The sequence below is a fragment of the Pteropus medius genome, unplaced genomic scaffold, assembly GCF_902729225.1.
Source record: "Pteropus medius unplaced genomic scaffold, Ma_sr-lr_union100, whole genome shotgun sequence".
NCBI classification, from domain to species: domain Eukaryota; kingdom Metazoa; phylum Chordata; class Mammalia; order Chiroptera; family Pteropodidae; genus Pteropus; species Pteropus medius.
In genome coordinates this window covers 31,946,855-31,966,634 of record NW_024351730.1, presented here as the reverse complement: position 1 = coordinate 31,966,634, position 19,780 = coordinate 31,946,855, and the positions used below count along the sequence as shown (strand labels likewise).

The window sequence follows — 19,780 nt, the reverse complement described above, 5'->3', positions numbered from 1 at the left end:
ATATAGAGTTGTTGTTAAAATGAACTAGTTAATACAGTACCTGGCTTTAGGGAATAGTCAGTGCATGTTCTTTTTTTTATAGTTTATGTAAAAATTTATTTAATCAAAATGTAGAAAGATGATACTATTACATATGACATGGTTGGAAGAATCTAAATAAAAGTGTGAGTTTTATTCAATTGCATAATTTGCTGGTGTATCTCCTGGGTTGTGTGATGGGTATTAAATAAGGGTGAGGGCCAGAGGAGTTGGATAAGTTAGAAGCTGGGCGATGTTTAGTGAGCAGGGTGATGTTTAGTTGGATAAGTTAGAAGCAGGGTGATGTTTAGAGTTGTAAAGTTGAGTTGGCCTCCCCTATTGCAGGGGAGTGTGGAATGTTTCCGCTCTGAAATGTTAACTGAGAAAAAAAATAACAAAGCTAAACTATGCAGCCCTCTATACGAAATATTCCATATCCAGTTTAATCAGGAGTTTCCTGGTCTTTAATTAAGTTGGTCCTGAAGAAGGAATTAAAAGGCCTAGATAAGTAAATCTTCAATTTACCATTCCCTAAAGTACAGAGGAGGTGAAGTTAGAACAATTACTTTCTTTCCGATGCCAGAGAGAGCCCTTCTGCCCAATATTTATTAATAGAAAAATCTTCTTGCTCAATTATTGATCTAGCAGTCTTTTTGATATGGCTTCTCCGAATAGGACTCCGAATTCTACCATATTTATTCCTGCTGAGTGGATAGACTCATATCAGAGTAAATATTATGACTATTTTCCAGGCATTCTCATGCTGATTGCTCAGAGGATGTTTGTTCTGCGTAGTCAAGTGTGGAAAAGAGTCAGGATGATTAGGTTAATCTGTGGTTTATGACTTCTCGCAATAGCCCCCCACCCAACACTCCTTTTTGCTCTGGATGGAAAAGCCCCACCCATTTTAATGTGATGGTCCTTGGCTTCCTGTAGTGTGTCCAACAGTGGCCCAGAGGTTTTATATTTCAACTTTTTAAATGGACAAGTCACTAGATATTGGAGTCTGCGTTTTGAAAGTGTGGGGTTGTCTAATCTCCCAGGAACCAAACGCCCTCAGCCTTAAGAGACTATGTTCAATAGGAAATACCCTGCTTACCTTAGGAATAAATGCAATTTAGGGATAAAAATAGAGCTGAAAGAGCTGGTGCCATTTGCGGGGGGTGGGGAGGATAAAGGAAAAAATTAGATTTAATTGGTGCTCAAATCTTCTCTGACAGAAAATATTTGGTCAAATATTCATAATTTGCTTGACATTTCCAGGAAACCTCAGATGCAGTAACAAAGAAACTTCTTACAAGGGAAGAGAAGAACACAGAGGTCTGGAGCAGGACTTCTGTTTTGGTTATATACAGTTAAGTTCATTTAGTGTCTGATCCAGTGTTTGATGTAAGCCCATGTTCTCTTCTTTGGCCCAGGCAAGTTTTTCTTCCAAGTCATCAATTAATTGTCTTTTCCAGTTTTGCAACTCTTCTCTGTGCAAATTCAGCATGAGTCTCATCCCGTTTCAGTTTGTCAGAGAGAAGTTTAATATTTCTTCATATTAAAGGATAAAATTCTTCATATTTATCCTTTTCAGTATACTTTTCAGAAGCAGCCTCAAGCAACTTGATTTTTGGTGACATCCTTGAGTTCTCATAGGTCACCACATCACACACCTCAGCTTGCTTCTCCGCCCTCTCCAGCTCACTCTCCAGGATGACTAACTTATGTACAAGCTGCTCCTTGTATTTGCGGTCGGCCTCCTTTGTAATGTGCTTGTTTTCTTTGAGCTGCATCTCCTAGATCTCCATCTTCTCGTCTTTCATGGCCCAGTTTTCTCTCTCCTATATTCCTCTCCAGTCTCATCGGCAGCCTTTTCTGCTTCCTGCAGCTTCTGCAGGGCTATGGACACTTGTTCTTGAGCCCTGTCCAACTCCCTCTCAGGGAGCTGGATGCGACTGAGAGCTGCCACATCCCCTTCAGCTTTCTTAAGCCGCTCGCACTCACCGTCCAGTTCCCGCTCCAGTCCTTCCTCTCCTTTGCCTGCTGCAGTGCCTGGATCTTGCGTTTCTCGCCTCCAGGGGGTTGAGGCTGGTAGTGGTATGAAGTCATAGGGGGCATAGGTGGGGGCGCATGCAGTGGGGCTCTAGGCTGGGGCTGGACTTGGCTCCCATTGAGGCCACCTCCACCCCAACCCCCATGCTAGTTTTCATTAGTGTTAGTTTGCCTGGATCACAGCTAGTTTCTAAGGGACTGGCTAGATGGAGAACTGTTTTTATAGTTTATTGTGCAGAAAGACAGTAAAAGAATCCAATCCAAAGCTCCTGAAGGCAAGATTGGAATCAGAAGCCAGAGCAAAAGGAGCCAGAAGGACAGATACTAATTCTAAATCCTAATGAGAGGGAGAGTCTAAAGGAGAGATGGAGGCCAATGCCAAGAGCCAGTATGGAATTGGATCAAAGTGGGAAAAATTTGGGAACAATGGAATGAATCTAGGACAAGTGAATATTATTGGCTGGCAAGTCAGTGGCAGTGATGTTAGACTGGGTCAAAGCCAACTATTTCCTGGTTCCTTTCTATTTCTATGACCAAGCATTATCTGTCTTTTTTCAGTGTTCGTCTTTCTCTACCCTTCAGAAATTTGTATTTTTAAATGATCTTCCTCCTTTGGCTTTTCATCTCCTTTCACAGTTCAGTGCCTAATGTCTCCCACACCTATATCATTTTAGCTACGCCTTATTTTTTTATTGATGTATAAATGTATTTCAACAATCTTTAAATATACATTTTTATTGAGGTATAATTGATATATAACATTATGTTAGTTTCAGGTATACATCATAATGATTCAAAATTTGTGTGTATTGTGAAATGATCACCACAATAAGTCTAGTTACCATCCATCACCATATATTGTTACAAAACATTTTTTTCTTGTGATGAGAACTTTTAAGATCAGCTCTGTTAGAAACTTGAAAATATGCAAAACAACATTGTAAACTATATTCATCATGTTGTATATTACATCTTCATGACTTACATATTTTATAACTGGAAGCTTGTACCTTTCTTCTAAGCTCTTGGTCCGTATACTAATTTATGTACATTATATCCTTCAGATGACTCCATAGATATCTCAAATTGAATATGCCCAATATAATTTTATGATCTATGCAAACTTTCTCTTCACTATGTATTTCTTACTATGGAATCGTTATTCCCTCAATGACCTAACTTAGAAATTAGGTAAATTCTTCTTCTTTCAATTCAAGGTCAAGTTCAATTATTTCTATTTCTGAAATATCCCTTCTTTCCATTCTCACTGACCTTTTCCAGGTCCTCATTATACCTCATTTAGACTGTCATCAAGGGCAATTAACCAATGTCCCCCTCCCCTTAACTCTTCCTTCCCTAATCTATCCTTCACATGCTTACAGAATAAATTTGCATACAGAATAAAATTAAAATATTTTAGACTGGTGTACTAGTCATTTCTCCCCAATGTGCTGGCCACTTTTATGCTTCTGATATTTATATGAAGTTGTTTCTCCCCACCTGGAATGCTCAAGACATGTCTGCCATTGTACCTGAGAAATTGCTACTCTTCAAGTTTCACCTGTAAAGTTTCACAATTGTGAAACCTTAACTTATCTTCTCTACTGTTTAGCAAAAGTAATTGCTCTCTCATCTGCATTGATATAGCATGTTATACTTATCTTTTAGCACTGTCCATATTATTATGGCTATTTAAGTTCGTGTCTCTTGCTAAATATAATCTCCTTAAAATAAGTATTCCAGATTACTCATCTTTATAGTCTCAAGACTTTAAAAGTCTTGATGAAAATCTTGAATGTTGAATTGCTTTATATTAAATCTGCAAATATTATAACATGTGTGTGTGTATAGTATTAAAAAATAGCATGACTCACTTATTTCAAGAGTAATACAGCAAATAATAAAAAATACTTAAAATAGAGACGAATATGCAACTATTTTAATGCAATAATTAGAATAATTTAACTTCCTCTAATAATTATGCCTTTAGCTAATCTAAAGAATGAACTAGTAATACCATAATTGATTTTTCAAATCATTTATTAAATGCTATACCAATTTTAATTTGATCTGATAATATTAAGTAGCACAGGCAAATGACAAGTTCTAAAAAAATTATTAAGAAATATGATCCAGACTTGATACAAATTTACTAAAAATATTATTCCATATTTTTGTGTGTAAATGTAAGAGAGATAACATAGCCAGTATAAATTAATATTTATGGCATCCACACAGAATGTATTTAGGTCGGAAGGTTGGAAAATCATATGTGAATGCCATTATACAGCTAAATATTGGGGATATATTTAGCGTGCTGTACATGTGAGAACACTACTGAATTAAAGGAATGACTAGGCTTAATAACATGAAGAAAATGCAAATGATGGCAGTTGTATAGATTCATTGTTTATAAATCTGAAATCTGTATAGATTCATTGTTTATAAATCTGAAATAAATAAGAGATGGACATATGAACACATAAATGCCATTGTTTTTCTTAGGCTAACTCCTTCACTTCCTCAATTCATATACATTAATTAGGATAACTCTGGTGACCAAAAATAATAGAGAGGTTCAAATACAGTAGAAGTTTATTTCTTGTTTATGAGGTTGGGGAGGGGGAGGTGACAAAGGGAAGGTGTCTGCTTTATTTAGTGATCTGAAGAGCCAGGCAGATGAAGCTTCTGCCTTATTTATCTTGTGGCATCTAAGTCCCCAAACAACAGAAGGGGATAAAAGCATGGAGGAATTTTTACTGGACAGGCCCGGAAGTGGTACGTTTCTCTTCTGTTCATATTTTACTGGCTAGGACTTAGTTACATAGCCACCCCTAAGTGTATATGAAACTGGAAATGTCATCTAGCTGTGTCCACGAAGAGGAGGACTAGAATTTGCAGTCTTTACCTTATTTCAATGTCCATCACCCCCCATGAATCCAGTGTTAATGTCTATCTGACATACTTCCATATCACTCTATTTTCTTTGTCACATCATCATCACACTCTTCTTACATTGTTTCTTAACATTGTCACATTTTCCACTAGACTGTAAGACAGGTAGAGCCTGTCAGGCTTGCTGCCAATTGTGTTTGCTAAGCTTAACACAGCTGCCAGCACAGTGTAGGCATTTAATAAATATTTATTGCTTTTAAACTCCCTGTTTTCTCTTCTTCATCTCCTGCTCATGCCCCAGCTCATTGTAATCCACTTCTGCGCACACCACTTTGTGGAAACTGCTCACGCTAAGTTACCAGTAACCAAATGACAAAGTTGGCAAGTGCTCTTTGATCTCTGTCTTACTTGATTTGGCACTCCACTTTGTTTTTATAGCCCTCCCATTTAAGATTATTTCTGAGCTTTTTAATTTTACCTTCTCAATTCTTATGTGAACTTCTCTTCTGTAAAGTTGTCTTGCAAAGGAGAGCTTTTGGGTGTTAAGTGCTTGCAATCTGATGGATAAAGGAAATAATATATTTTTAAAAGACAGGAAAATGTGTACCTATCAGAGAGGAGATGCTGGATGTTGGAGGTAGATTGTGTGTGGAAAGTTGAAGAACAGATGGACAGTATTATGGCAGAGGTGAGAGAGGAGGAGGAGAAGAGAGAGAAAGAGAGAAAAGAGAGAGAGCCTGGCTGAGAAAAGAGGTGTGGGATAGAGACAGATGTAGAAGCAGAGAGAAGTAGCAAGAGAGAAACAGATGACTGATACACAAAAAGAAGAGAAAGAGAGGAAGTGAAGAGACATAGGGACACAAAGCAGGCAGCTGAGACACTTAGAGAAAAACAGAGAGAGACTGAGAAGATATCAGAAAGATATCAGAAAGGGAAAACACATTTCTTAAAGAACAATTTCTAATGGGATTAGCTTTGAAAAGAGGCAATAATTCTTCATGAAAGGGAAAAATTAAGAAAAACACCCTCTTTCCTTTTGTTTACAATGAACCATGTTTGATACATCGTATAATATTTCTTCACCAACGTTGCTTTACTCTCAAGTAGAGGTAGAATTTGAATGGACAAAGAAGTCTTTAGACAGTGCAGCTACATATAAAAAAGAATTGAAAGGAAAAGTGGGACAAAACGTTAGAGAAGAACATTAGTCAGCAATTTTTGTGCAATTGCCACTTCTCTGTTTCGTTGTATTTTGAAGAAGATGACACTCATTGGTCGAAGAGCCTTATCATTAATACCTTTTCTTTTGATAAATATGGTAACAGGTAAGGAATAAAAACATGTTCATAGCATGCAACTTATCTAATGGTGTTCATCTACCATGTTCATAGCATGCAACTTATCTAATGGTGTTCATAGATCTTTGCTTTTTTTATAGCTCATTATAAGTTTTCAATATCTATATTCATTTGTTTTGTCTTGAAAGCAAACGTGAAGTTTCTAGATCAGAGGCAGAATATTGTAACATATGGCAATAATTGCATCAGTTACCTATGTCCCCTTCTCTCATTTTAGGGCTATACTATAAAAGCCAGAAGTCATCCTGTACATGCAAAGGGGTTTTTGCACTACCCAGAAGAAATTATGAATTTCAGGGTTTATCTAGGAACTGCTACACAGCTCCACCTCCTCCTCTTGAGAGATTGAGAGAGGAAGGAGGAGATATCTAATATTTCCAATAAAAACGAATCCTCTCTGGAAAGAGAAAGGGAAAGACCTATTTTCAATCTTTTGTAATGTAAATGTAAAGCTGGGTTTTACCAGCTTTGAAGTATAAACATATTTTTTTTTCCTCTGGAAATCTCTATTTATTTACTCTTTAATTTCCAAGATTTGTCCTTTAACCAGGCTCCAGTTTTCTTTGCTCAGAAAGGTCTAATGATGCAGAAACATTAAAATACCTTTATGAGGTATGTACTATTATTTACATTAATAATATAAAAGTCCAGCCTTATAAAGTAATAATATTTCTGGAATCAAATAAGTCTGTAAAATATCTATGCAAAAAATAATTAAAAAATAATTGTTATGTCATAAAAATGCTTGTTTTTTAACAACTCTCATATAACTGAAATGCAAAATCTTTTAATATTTTTATTAAGTTAAAATGTAAGTGCGCATGGTATGACTATATATACATACTTGTTGCTTGTGCATAAATCAAAATAACCTCGTTAAACACAACAAAAGAAAAAGGACCATTAATTTGATACCTCTTCACAAACATATTGCTAACTTTCGTTGTATGAACTCAAAAAACATATATTAATAATTTAGTTTGGCACACAATAATAGCACAAACAATACAATTGAGATTCAATGTTATTTGCACCTAGTTTCTAACAAGCTTAGCACCTGATAACTATTTTCCTTGGTTATCAAAAAGCATGTCAGAATAACTTAAATTTTGCCAACAAAAGAATTTAAAAAATATGAAATATAATATATCTTTGGAGAATTGGAAGACTGTGCATTAATAAGATTGAAAAAGAAAGCTAATCTTTAGTTCTGTTTCCATGTCTGTGTCCTCACAGTGCAATGATTTGCCGCAAAGTCAGAAGCCACATCTATTTCATCGAATTTACTTATTTATTTAGCAGTTAATATGTTCCAGGCACTGTGCTAGATTCTGGAGCTACTGTCATAAGCAAAAGTGGATATATTTCTCACTCTCTTTCCAAATTTTGTTTAATAGATATTCTTGTCTAGTTATAGATATTTATATTAGATAGGATATACCCTAAGATACTCTAACAAAGAAACTTAAAGTACAGTGGCTTAAACACTTCTCTCTCCCATAAGAGTTTGAGCTGCTATATAGTTCCAGAGGCTAGAGCAGTTTTGTTTCACAAGGTCACCCAGAGACTCAGGAATCTTGACAATGTTCTTCTTGTCCATCTGACTAAAGCCACTAGGGTCACATTCCAGTGTGTGGAAAGAGATAAAAAGCAGTGGAAAGTGATCAATGAATGTATAAGGGTATGACTCAGAAATTGAATATTTCACTTCTGCTCCCCATCCAGCATTCTGAATTTAATCACAAGATTACACCAGTTTGCAAAGGAAGCTGGGAAATAAATTTTCTGTGGAATGCCACGTGCCTATCTAAATATAACTGTGAAGGAGAGGATAGATTTAGGGAGATCATTAGTCTCTCAAATAGTCTTCAGTTTCTGGATCTGATAACTGATCTTCGGTCCCTCTTCTTGTTCATCAGATTCAATCAGTGTGGGTTTTAGTTCTTGATCCCTCTAAATTGTGCACTAGCCAGCTGCATTATATGGATTAGGGCCATTGCTTCTCAAGAAATGTCACAATGTAACAAGTTATATGAGAAATAAATGGATTAATGTCCTGCTAGTCTGATGCAATCACCCTGTCTTCTTCAGCCTGTTTTCCCAAGGTCTTTCACACTGTCTGGAACATAAGAGGCACTGAAAATAATCTTCATTGACTGAATAATGAATGAATGGATGGCACATGTAGTAGCGACTCAGACTTATGTTCCTTTTGTTTTCTTCTTATTTTACTTTTGCTCAACTCTGAGTCACATTATCAGGGTCAGAAAGATAGCCAGGCAGAGGGCGTTTAACTTGGTTCTGAATATTTTCAGTATGAGTTATTGTTTGCATTTCTCTTATCTTCTGTTTTGTAATAACTGTCCAAGATGGTTGAAGACAATCATACACTTAAAAATTGTGAAAGCATAGAAAAAGAATACAAATATCATCTAACTGCCTATTTTACTGGTAGAAAACTAGATCCCAGATAGAGAAATGTTTGCCAGTTGTCATAAAATTAGTCATATTAATAGAGACTTTGACTTTCAATTCATTGTTCTTTTTAATATCACACTATCCTTTGAGTCTGAACTTTTATATGCCTGTTGACTGGTAGATCTGAGACTTATATTCAGATCAGTTGCTTCTAAATCAAGTTCACGTTCTTCTCCCTTACTAGTTCTCAAAGTGTGGATCCTTAGCCTACAGCATCAACATTGAACTTTCCTAGGAACTTGTTTGGAATACAAATTCTTGAGTCACACCCCAGACCCAGAAACTCAGAAATTCTGAGGCCCAACCCCAGCCATGCGGGTTTTAGCAGGCCCTCCAAGTAATTCTGATGCTCACTTGTTTTAGAGCCCTTGTACTGCATTGACACGACAGTATACAGCATGTATTAAGATGTTATCTTATGTGATATGGACACCCATAACCAAAGCTACCAATTAGTACCTAAATCTGCCATTCTCTGTGCTAGATACTATATATACCTACTCTCGTTTAACCATCAGAATGGTCTGGGAAATAGTTATTATTATCTGTATTTTATAAATGTGGAAACTATGGCCTAGAGAGGTTAGATTGCCTCATACCCACACACCCACTAAGATTACATAATTAGATACTAGCCAGGATGAGATTTTTTAGCTCAAATTGTCCAACTCTAATGACTACGTGTTTTCTGAAGCATTGCTTTAAAAAATACACTGTATTATAATTTACTCATTAAGAGGTATGGAAAATAAGGGTATTTGATATTTGAAACGCAGAGTTTTCAGGACTATGACTGTTTTCAAATTTCCTCTGGTTATAATGTGTTCATTAAGGTGCTTCTTTAAATTTTAACAGCTTTCTTTTGGTATTGCTGGTATATGCAAAACAGTATTTTGCCAGAGGAAAAATTGTCAATTTTCTTTAAGTAATTTGTCTTCTCTATTTTTGCTGTTTGTACAACTTGATAGTGGTGTGGTAAGACAAGTTTGTAGTCAATGATCCTCCCAGAAGGCCCTGCTTTTGAATTACCACATGGCTTTTAAAGAATGGGCTTCATCCAGAGTGTATCTAAGAGTGTACACAGCCAAAAATATACCAGTCTTTCCAAATGAGAGAAGACTTGACTCTGGGATAAATTAAATACTCTGTATCCCACAGTTCATCATTCCCAGGTCACTAGGGGACCAGGTGACTTGTCTCTTCTCAAAGTTCCTGATGCATAAGGACACCTGGGTATGTAGAGTGTAGAAAGTGAAACCTCAATACACAATACACTTTCTTATTTGAACTTTTATTTCTCTTTACCTTTGGAAAGAGTCCTGAATAAACATTACTCCTTAATAATTTGCCTAACGTCGGTAGCCCTGGTTATTGCTAGGAGGGAAATCTGGAGACTGTTGTCAGATCTTCAGATTTTTCTAGAGAAGCAGGATATATGTATATCTGCTGTGTGTGTGTGTGCCTGTGTGTGTGTGTGCTCTGTGTGTGTGTGTATTTGTGTAAAATCTTGAATTGAAATTTTTGTAATTCAATTCTTTTAACACTTCGTAGGCAAAAATCTGCATTTGTGGGCTGGTTATATTCATTACATGTTTATTTTGCATTTTCTGTAAACTTTTGGTGACAAACTTGTAAAAATTGCTCCCTTCAAGTTCACATATTTATTTAGCAACATAATATGAGTTAATTTTATCATTCATCTGAAGTCCCTTTCTTTTTGAGTGACAGCTCTTAGATTAGAAAGCAAACAGCAAAAAACCATGGCTTTAAAATCTGCCTGGCTTGGCACAAAGCCATCACCATATACATTAGCTGAGTGACCTGAGGTAGGTTATGTACAATCTCTGATCCTTGTTTTCAGTCAATAAAGGAGCATAAATAGGGCCCAGCACAAAATTGGGTTTATAATAAGTAGTTAATTCCTGTCCTTTACCCTCTTTAACTGTGGGAAAAACTTATGAAGAACAAATTGGTTTTCTCGAAAAATCTAAAGAAACTAGCAATATTTCTCTTTTTTTCTTGTGAGAAAATTAAAAATGCTACAAATAATTTTGAATGAACAATGCTATTCAATGAAATAACTGAAAAACATAACAGGTCATTTTATTAGTTAGTTGATTTTTGTTATTGTTATAATCTCTTATGTTTCTGTTAACTAAAATGGAAGGAAAAAACTTCCAGTAGTGCTATTTTAGGATTGACCTATTCTTGAGCTCTAAAAGGGCAAGATTGATTACTGACTCTCTGGAAGCAGCTAAATTGCCAACTGTGGACAGTTTGTATTGCTATTTGGGTCTGTCTGTTAATGCTTCAAGATAGTGACATAATTTGCAATCCTAAAACAAAGGAGCGAAGCAGATAATCTAGCTGGTTTATTTGGATCATCAAAAGGATGAAATTTATATCACTTTTTTGGTGGTTTGCTAATAATATTTTCATAATTAAGTTTTTTCCCCCATGAAACAATTAAAATCTAGCTGGATAACGTTCCTTTGTCCTGTTCCATGTCAGAAATTGCAGTTCATTTAGAATGAAGTGAAAACTCATTGATAAGCAAGGAGACCTAGATGACTAAATTCACTACTAAAACTTTTTGACTTGAGGTCTATCTTCTTCAGTTCAGGCTGCTATAACAAAATATCATAACCTTTGTGGCTTATAAATAACAGACATTTATTTCTCATAGTTCTGGAGGCTGGAAGTTTGAGATTAGGTAGCCTGCATGGTGAGGCTCTATGTCTAGTGACAGCCTGCTTCTGAATTTAGAGATGGTTATCTTTTCCCTGTACCATCATCTGACAAAAAAGGAAGCAAGCTCTTTCAGGACTTTTGCAAGAACACTAACCCCATTCATGAGTGTTCCAATCCCACGATCTCATCTAATTCTAATTATGTCCCAAAGACCCCACTTCCTGATACCATCACATGAGGAGGTAGGGTTTCAACATGTGAATTTTTGGGGGGGGCAGGGATCGGACAAAAACATTTAGTCTATACTAAGGTCCATGGTGAACTAACACTCAACTCGCAAATCAAACCCTGTATAACCCCTTCCTCTTGGGTGCAGATGGAATCTGTGATTTACTTCTAGTCTATAAAGTGCGGCAAGGGTGATGGGAATGGTCATTTCCTTGATTAGATTATGTTATAAGTCTCTATCTTATGAGACCGAATGAGAGATTCTCCTGTTGGTTTTGAAGTAGTAAGCCACCATATTGTAAGTGGGCCATGAGCCTAGGACCTGGAGGTGGCCTCTAGGAGATGATAGGAGCCCCTGGCTGACAGCTAGCAAGGAAATAGGGACCTTCATACTACAAACACGGAGACTGAATTCTCTTATTACCATGTGAACTCAGAAGAGAATCTGAGCTCCAGAAAGTTTCTTCAATCTGACAACACCTTGATTTCAGCCTGTGACACCCTGAGCAAAGAATACAGCTAGGCTATGTTTAGATTCCTGATCCACAAAACCTTTGAGATAATAAATATTTGTTATTTTAAACCATTAAGTTTGAGGTAATGTATTTTGCAGCTTGGAAAACTAGTACAAAGTCATCTTATTTGACCTACTCAGGGTTCCTCAGTTATTCTTTATAAGTGGATGAGATTCTTGGAAGGACGATGTCTTGGAAATTTATCAGAAACACCTATGTTCCCATGTCTGGTGGATTTTAGACAAGTGTATGTCTAACGGTTACTAAGTCATTAACTTGTTAGGACTAGAAGTATGATCATGAACTCTAACATTCAACATAATAGATTTCAGCCTACACTCTGCCACTTATTAGTTGAGTGACCTGAAGCCCCAGAGCTTCCCTTTCCTAATTTGCAAAATGAGGATAATCATACCTACATCATAGGATTATGTTAGGGTGTGTGCGGATTAAATTTTAAAAGTAAAATGCAAAATTCAGTGTCTGACACATATTGAATGCTCAATAAATTCTGGTTCTCTCTCTTACTCCCCAGGCCCAAACCACACACACACACACACACACACACACACACACACACACACACACACACAGAGACAGACATAAAAAGAACTGGTGAAAACTCTTTGATCAAGATGAAAGGTTTTTCTCTATTCTGGTCTGGTCTTGATATTTCTTTCTGTCTCTTGAAATATGAACTATGCTTATCTGTTTTTCATTACATCAGCGTTATATCAAAAGATTAGATAAATTCTACAAAGATTTGTTTTCGCATCAGCTTTATGAAATATCTGAGCATATGCCTTTGTTACCCCAGAAATGGCTTCCTTTTCTGTTTGTGAGATGCCATAGCTCAATGTTAATTTCTTTCTTGCATGCTGTGACTGTTATTTGCTATCATGAGCAGAGAATGGTGTTTTAAACTTCTTTTGGCCAGAAACAGTAATTTTGAAAGCTGTTTAAATTGAACACAGAATTCTCTCCATGCCCAACAAAGATATGGATTTTATGACATGATTTCTCAGGTTAACAACAGTTCAGGGACTGATTATCTTGTGTCACTACATCTGAGACATGTGCTGTACCTTTTAATATTTTGTTCAGTGGTCGAGTATCTCATGTTCACCATGGTACTATAATTTTTATAATTATTTTTGTAAGATACTAGCATCATATTTCATAAACAATATCCTTTTAATAAGGTGGTTTCATAATTTCTTCAAGTAAATCCTGAGGATTAACCATGCTGAGCTTGACTTGTATGTTTTAGTGTGGCTGAACACTTTAGAATATGGGACAAGATCTTATAGAACCTGGGTCATAAATAAGCTGTGTGGCTTTGGATAAGTTGCCTGCCATTGCTTCAATTTCCAAATGTCTTAATAAAAGGAGCTCATGGGATCAAAGATTAAAATCTTTCTAACTAAAAATTCACAGCCTTGATATGTAGACCATTTGCTATTTGTAGAAATGTACAATATGCTTTTTCTTCTCTTTTTAAAGTTGCTGCTGACAAGTACAGTGCTTTTAGCACTTTGCGAAGTATTTATTGTGCATCTAGTAGGAAGCCTGAGAAGTAATTACCAAGTCTCAAGTCTCCAGCAGCCAATAGTTTTGTGTGTGTGTGTGTGTGTGTGTGTGTGTGTGTGTGTGTGTGTGTGTGTGATGGCAGTGGGATAGAAAGGGAATGGGGGAATGGGGTGGAGACTGATGTTATTTTGCAAGTTTTGAGGATTATTTGCTATTAACTGAAGTTTGAGTTAGACAATTTAAATTTAAAATGTACCTGACAAAAGACCTTTTCTATTTAGTGGCATGAGTAATTACACTTGTTAATATACATAGGAAGGGAAAGGTTATTGAATCTAGAGCTAGGGATACTTAATTTGGAGTGAGATTGGCTTTTCAGGGAGATGGAAGAAATCTTCAAATATTTGGAGACACTTGTCTGTCAATAAATGAGTAGATTTACTCCCTTTGGCTTCAGAGAACATACATACATAGCATTAGTAGGAGTTAGACTTCAGTTCAATTTGTATCAGAGTCAAAGCCATTCATTAGTGGCTGTCTTCCTTGTGAGGGTGTAAAAACTGATAGTTTTTAAGCAAAAGCTAGCTGGATGAATATCTCTTAAGGATGTCATATTTTACATAGAATTTCTTTATTTGGTATAATGTCAAATTAAACAAACTCTTAACTTTTCTTCCCATTCTAAGTTTATGTAGTGTTTTGTTACCTTAAAAACATCATTTTTAAGTTATCATACCTTAAAGCAAAGAACCTACTGCTGAAAGATGGCTGTATTCTGTTTGGAGTTGGAATGGGATATCTCTTCAACTTATTCACACATTTGTTTGGTAAAGACCGACTCTCAGATGGAGCCACAGCAAAGGTGTCTGGCTCTATATCCAAAGTCTGAACCTAAAATTCTGTCAAGGTGTGCTGGATTTATACATGTTAATACCCACAAAAAGAGTTTCTTAAAGTTCAAACTCTTTAAACAAAACTGTAGGCATGTATTCGTCTGTTTGGGCTGCTATAACAATATACCATAGATGAGGTGGCTTATAAACAACAGAAATTTATTTCTCACAGTTCTGGAGGATGAGAAGTTAGAGATCAAGGTGTCAGCAGATTTCATGTCTGGTGAGGATCTGCTTTCTGGTTCATAGATGGTGCCTTCTAGCCATAACCTCACATGGCAGAAAAGGAGAGGAGTCTCTCTGGGTACTCTTTTATAAGGGTAGTGATGCAATTTATAAGAGGGTCTGCCTTCATAGACTAATCACCTTCCAAAGGCCCCACCTCCAAATATTATCACATTGGGCATTAGGATTTTAACATATGAATTTGGGAGTGGGGACACAAACATTCAGATGACAGTAGCACATTTCTTTAAGAAAGGTCAAATAGTTTGTTCTAGCTATTGGTTGCATTCTGTGGACTGTTTTAGCTATGGGCATGTGAAATTTTGTATTATAGACAGGACACATCTAGGTTTTGCTAGGCCTTAAGTTTATAAAATTTTGAGGGAAACTTCATTAAGAAAAATCGCAAAAATAAACTTAAAAATGAAAACAAATTATTAATTTAGAATAAAAATAAATTATTCAAGGGAGAGTAAGGATAAACAGAGCACAGAAGAATTTTAGGGCGGTGAAAATAGTCTGATGGATACACGTCATTATATATTTATCCAAACTCATAGGTTGTACAGCACCAAGAATGAACTGTAATATAAACTATGAGTTTCAGAGATAATGATGTGTCAGTATAGATTCATTAACTGTAACAGATGTACCACTTTAGTAGGGGATGTTAACATTGGGGGAGGCAATAGGGGGACAGATGATATATGGAAAATCTTTTTACCTTCTCCTCAATTTTGCTGTGAACCTAAGACTGCTCTAAAAAAGTAGTCTTAATAAAAAAATAAAGTCAATTCTTTGAAAAAATTGTAACAACTTGCAAATCAAAAAAAGAAAGCTGACAAAAAACACAGAATCATAAAATCTAGAAAAATATTTTTATTAATTAACTGATATAACTTTTTTACTATATTTTTGACTATATAGTCTTTGAACATGTCTTCACATGACAATGATTTTGCAATATCATCACCTATAGAGAAAATGGAAAGAAAATTCAGTCTATCATAGTTGAAACATCTTTTGTTATTTATAGTTTAGAAAATATTTTTTAGCTTCACAATTCATTGCTGATAATGTCACATGTATATTTAGAATTGCTGTCAAATTTGGAAAAAACTTTGTCTAGTTTCTTTTATGTATGAGTTGTCTTAGTTGAAAAAGTTGTCCACAGACTACTTTCTGGCTTCATATATTTCAAACATTGTTTCTCTACCGTTACCTACACATACTTCCGATGTCAAGCAGTGTTCACATTGTGATATAACTTCGGGCCCCGCCACTTCTGTCACAAGATTGGGCGCCAGTTGAGTGCACTTAGTGTTAGCAATTTTCTTAGAAATCATACCTATACCAGGAAAAGTTGCAATGACTTAAATACATAAATGACTATGACACATAATAACCCACTGAATTCAAATAAATATATTCCTAACTTAATTTCCCCTTAGTCACATTTCAAAAATGTTTGTAGCCACTCTGAATTCTACCTGATATAAGGGGAAGTTGAAAGGAAATCTGGAATATAAGACAGTCGTCTTAACAACATAAAATTTAAGTGTAAACAGCTTAAGACTTGCTCTTTTAAACTTTATGTTATTGGTTAATTAAAGGAGTTGGAGTTGAGATCAAGGTCAGAAATAGTAGAGGCAAATTTTTGTTGAACTACATAACAAAATTAATCAGTTTGACTTAGTCTTGAAAATGCATTTTTGATGATTAACATAGTCAATATATGGGTTCAAAGGTTATAGTAGCTGTCAATCTTCAATAAGATAAACATTTGTTTAAATCCATTTTCCATTACAAAATAATGTGTTCTGTTTGGGTTTCCTTTTCAACAATCAATAAAGGACAATATAAAATTATTATAAGAATAATTACTATAACATTCAGTATTTTAACTCAACATTCACCAACAACAAAATTACAGAAGAATTATATCCAAGTTTTATCTAAGTATGAAGGCTTGCTTAAGTTGCTTATTAACTTATTTGAAACATTTATGGGCTAAAATGGCACCTTATCTTTTAATAGAGGCAGGACAAAAATGAAGTGACCATTGCAGTTAAGTTTTAGTTGGTATTACATTGAGTTTATATCTGATAAGCCCTTTCTGATCTGATACATTTTAATTTATTTCATTACTCTTATCAAAAATTGTTGGCCATGTTTTCCATGTTATTTCAAAGTCTTATTTTATAATTTAAATGTGGTATTTTGATAGTAAATATCAGCATTTATGTAAAATGCTATTTGTATTTTCTCATAAATAACATAATATAAAAATATTTAGTGGCAAGTATAACACTTTTTTACATTAACATTTTACATTTGGCTACTGACCTAGAAGCAGGATTTATGCTGAAACAATTGACTAATTGTGTTTTTGGCACAGCATCTTGCCAGTAATTAGACCATAAACTTGTGAGATCTCTTTTTTTTATCCCTCTCATTTTCTACCTGAAAACTGCAATAAAGTTATATAGTTTATGATATAAACCAAAGAAGAATTATAACTTTGTTTTAAAAATATAGTGACTAGTACCGATGCTAAGATAAATCTGTAGCTAAGTAGGTATTTCTCTAACTGAGCTTTTCAAAACTAATATTTTAGTCTTGACATGCAGTTTGGGTTTTATTGAATCTGTAAATGCAGTGCCACATTCTACCAGTGATAAATCTTCACGTTTATTATTTCCTATATTTCTCCTTGACTGTTAAAGTTTTTGTATGCCTGTTAGCTAGATAATGCGAATGATACAAGCAAAAATACCCACCAGATCCTATTTGTATGTGTTTTCAGTGATCAAAATGAAGCTAAATTAACTATCTCATTGGAATTTCTGTTTCTAGAAGGAGTGAGCCTTTTGATTTGATATTAGCACCTTATTTTCAATAAAACTTCAACTTCACAAGGACCTACAATGTACAAGCTGCCATCATTTCTTTGTTCCTAACCAACCTCGTGTATTTCCTTCTTATACAGCTCAGATGTTCTGCCTCATAATCTATCTCCTATGTAAACTCTCAACTATCTTCGGCTCTCTTCCTTCTCGGCAAAATTCAAATGCTGGTTAAATCTAACTCCTCAGCACTAAGATAGATGAATGTTAACTGGAGAAAAACTTTTAGTTGAATTGACTGTTTGCACCTAAATTTAAGATCAATAAGATTACATGGGCCTTTATTACTGCCCAGGATCCCTAGTCCATTTACATTTCTACCATTCTAGGTGATAATTTTATCCCTACTCTCTTCTCTCAAAACTCTTAACAATGTCTCTCCCATTCTCTCTCAGCTACTGATCTTGCTTCTTATTTCACTGCAAAACTGAAAGCCAACAGAAATGAACATCCACAAGTACCACCCACCACCACCACCGTATTTACTTACATACCAGTATTTGAACCCATCTAATCTACTTGCCCTGCTGATGCTATGTACAGTGTTTTATTCTACATAAACCAATTCCTACACTTGCAACTAGATCACACTCCATTTTATCATCTACAGCAATTATCCTCTTTGCCATCCTCTACATTTCCTTAAAATTAGAACTTTCCATTACCAGGTAGTATTTTCTCCTCTCATTTTTGACCTAATATTTTTTGTTTGTATGTTATTCCTCTGTCCTGTATTTCTCAACATGTTACAGTTGAGTACAAGAAACTTAGCTTGTACAGTTTTGTATCTATCACAATGAATACTAGCAAGTTTCTGCTTAATTTTGTAACATATGACAACTATTAACATTTAAATTTAAATTTCTATGAAGTCTTTTACTTTTTTCAAATAAAAATATCCAATAAGTAAGAATAGAGACATGGTAGAAGATCAGTAAATTTTTGTTACGTGAATGAAGAGATAACCATGCAACAATCTTAAATGAACTCGATTTTTTTTCAAATGAGTATTAGTTCAAATTAAAATAAAATTCCATTTTCCTATAGAGCTTAGCCAAAAAGAAAAAGATAGGTATTATTTTTATAATCCCAGAGGACACAGAATATGTATTCAAATGGTTTCATTTATATATTAGTATGGTATCCCTAAATAATTAATGTTATTAATGTAATAATTAATAAAATGTAATTAATGATGTAATAATACTGTATTAATAAAAATACATGTTCACAAGTGTGCATACATGCATACACACACATGCATACATACATACACAATACTTTCATTTTTACCAATGACACGGGTAGAACCTTTGTGAGAAGAGTATTGTTATTGTTAAAGTGAATCTTGTACATTCTGATCTTTCTCTAAGCTTAAGTTGCATCACAGGTAGAACATAAAAAAATCTTTTTTCCAGTTTTATGCTTATGAGTGTTGGGTACCTTGTGTTCCTAAACTGAGCACATATAAAACCACAGAAGCAGGATGCACTGGGAGAGCTGTTAAAACCAGCTGGTCAGGAAATTCATTTGGGATCAGTAAACACATTGTTAATGACACCAGCCAAAAGGAAGAAGGTGAAGAGCGAAAGAGGTGGTCATGCATTTAGGAGTAAAATCGATACTTGTGTTTGATTGGTGTGGTACTCTTTTGATAGTTGTACAAATTCTATTGTATAGTCTCAAAGTGCCTATTTTCTATCATGATTTAAAATTCTTTGGAACATGGATTATATGAGAAGAATACCATATAGAACAAACCTTGTCTGAACAATCTTCATGTTTGTTTAAAACTAACAAATAACGACTAACACCTGCAGAATTTACCATCCATTTATCTTGTATTACCACGTTTCTCAAATAAATTAGTCTTATCAGAAACAATTTTATGATTTTTCTATGCTTTTGGTTTTTAATATTTTCTAGAAGCTCAGTTTTGTTTCTTTTTTAAACACAAGGAGTAAAACTTCATTAGGAGAGAATCTGACACCCCAGATCACTCATGT

At 35.1% G+C, this 19,780-nt stretch overlaps 1 protein-coding gene and 1 pseudogene across 29 annotated transcripts in view; one reads left to right on the top strand and one right to left on the bottom strand.

Moving 5' to 3' along the window:
- The window catches only part of MAPK10 (mitogen-activated protein kinase 10), a 431,719-nt gene that overhangs the window by 325,166 nt on the left and 86,773 nt on the right, over positions 1 to 19,780 (top strand). The gene's annotated exons all lie outside the window — the stretch shown is intronic.
- Positions 1,356 to 16,214, bottom strand: LOC120588078 (tropomyosin alpha-4 chain-like; annotated as a pseudogene).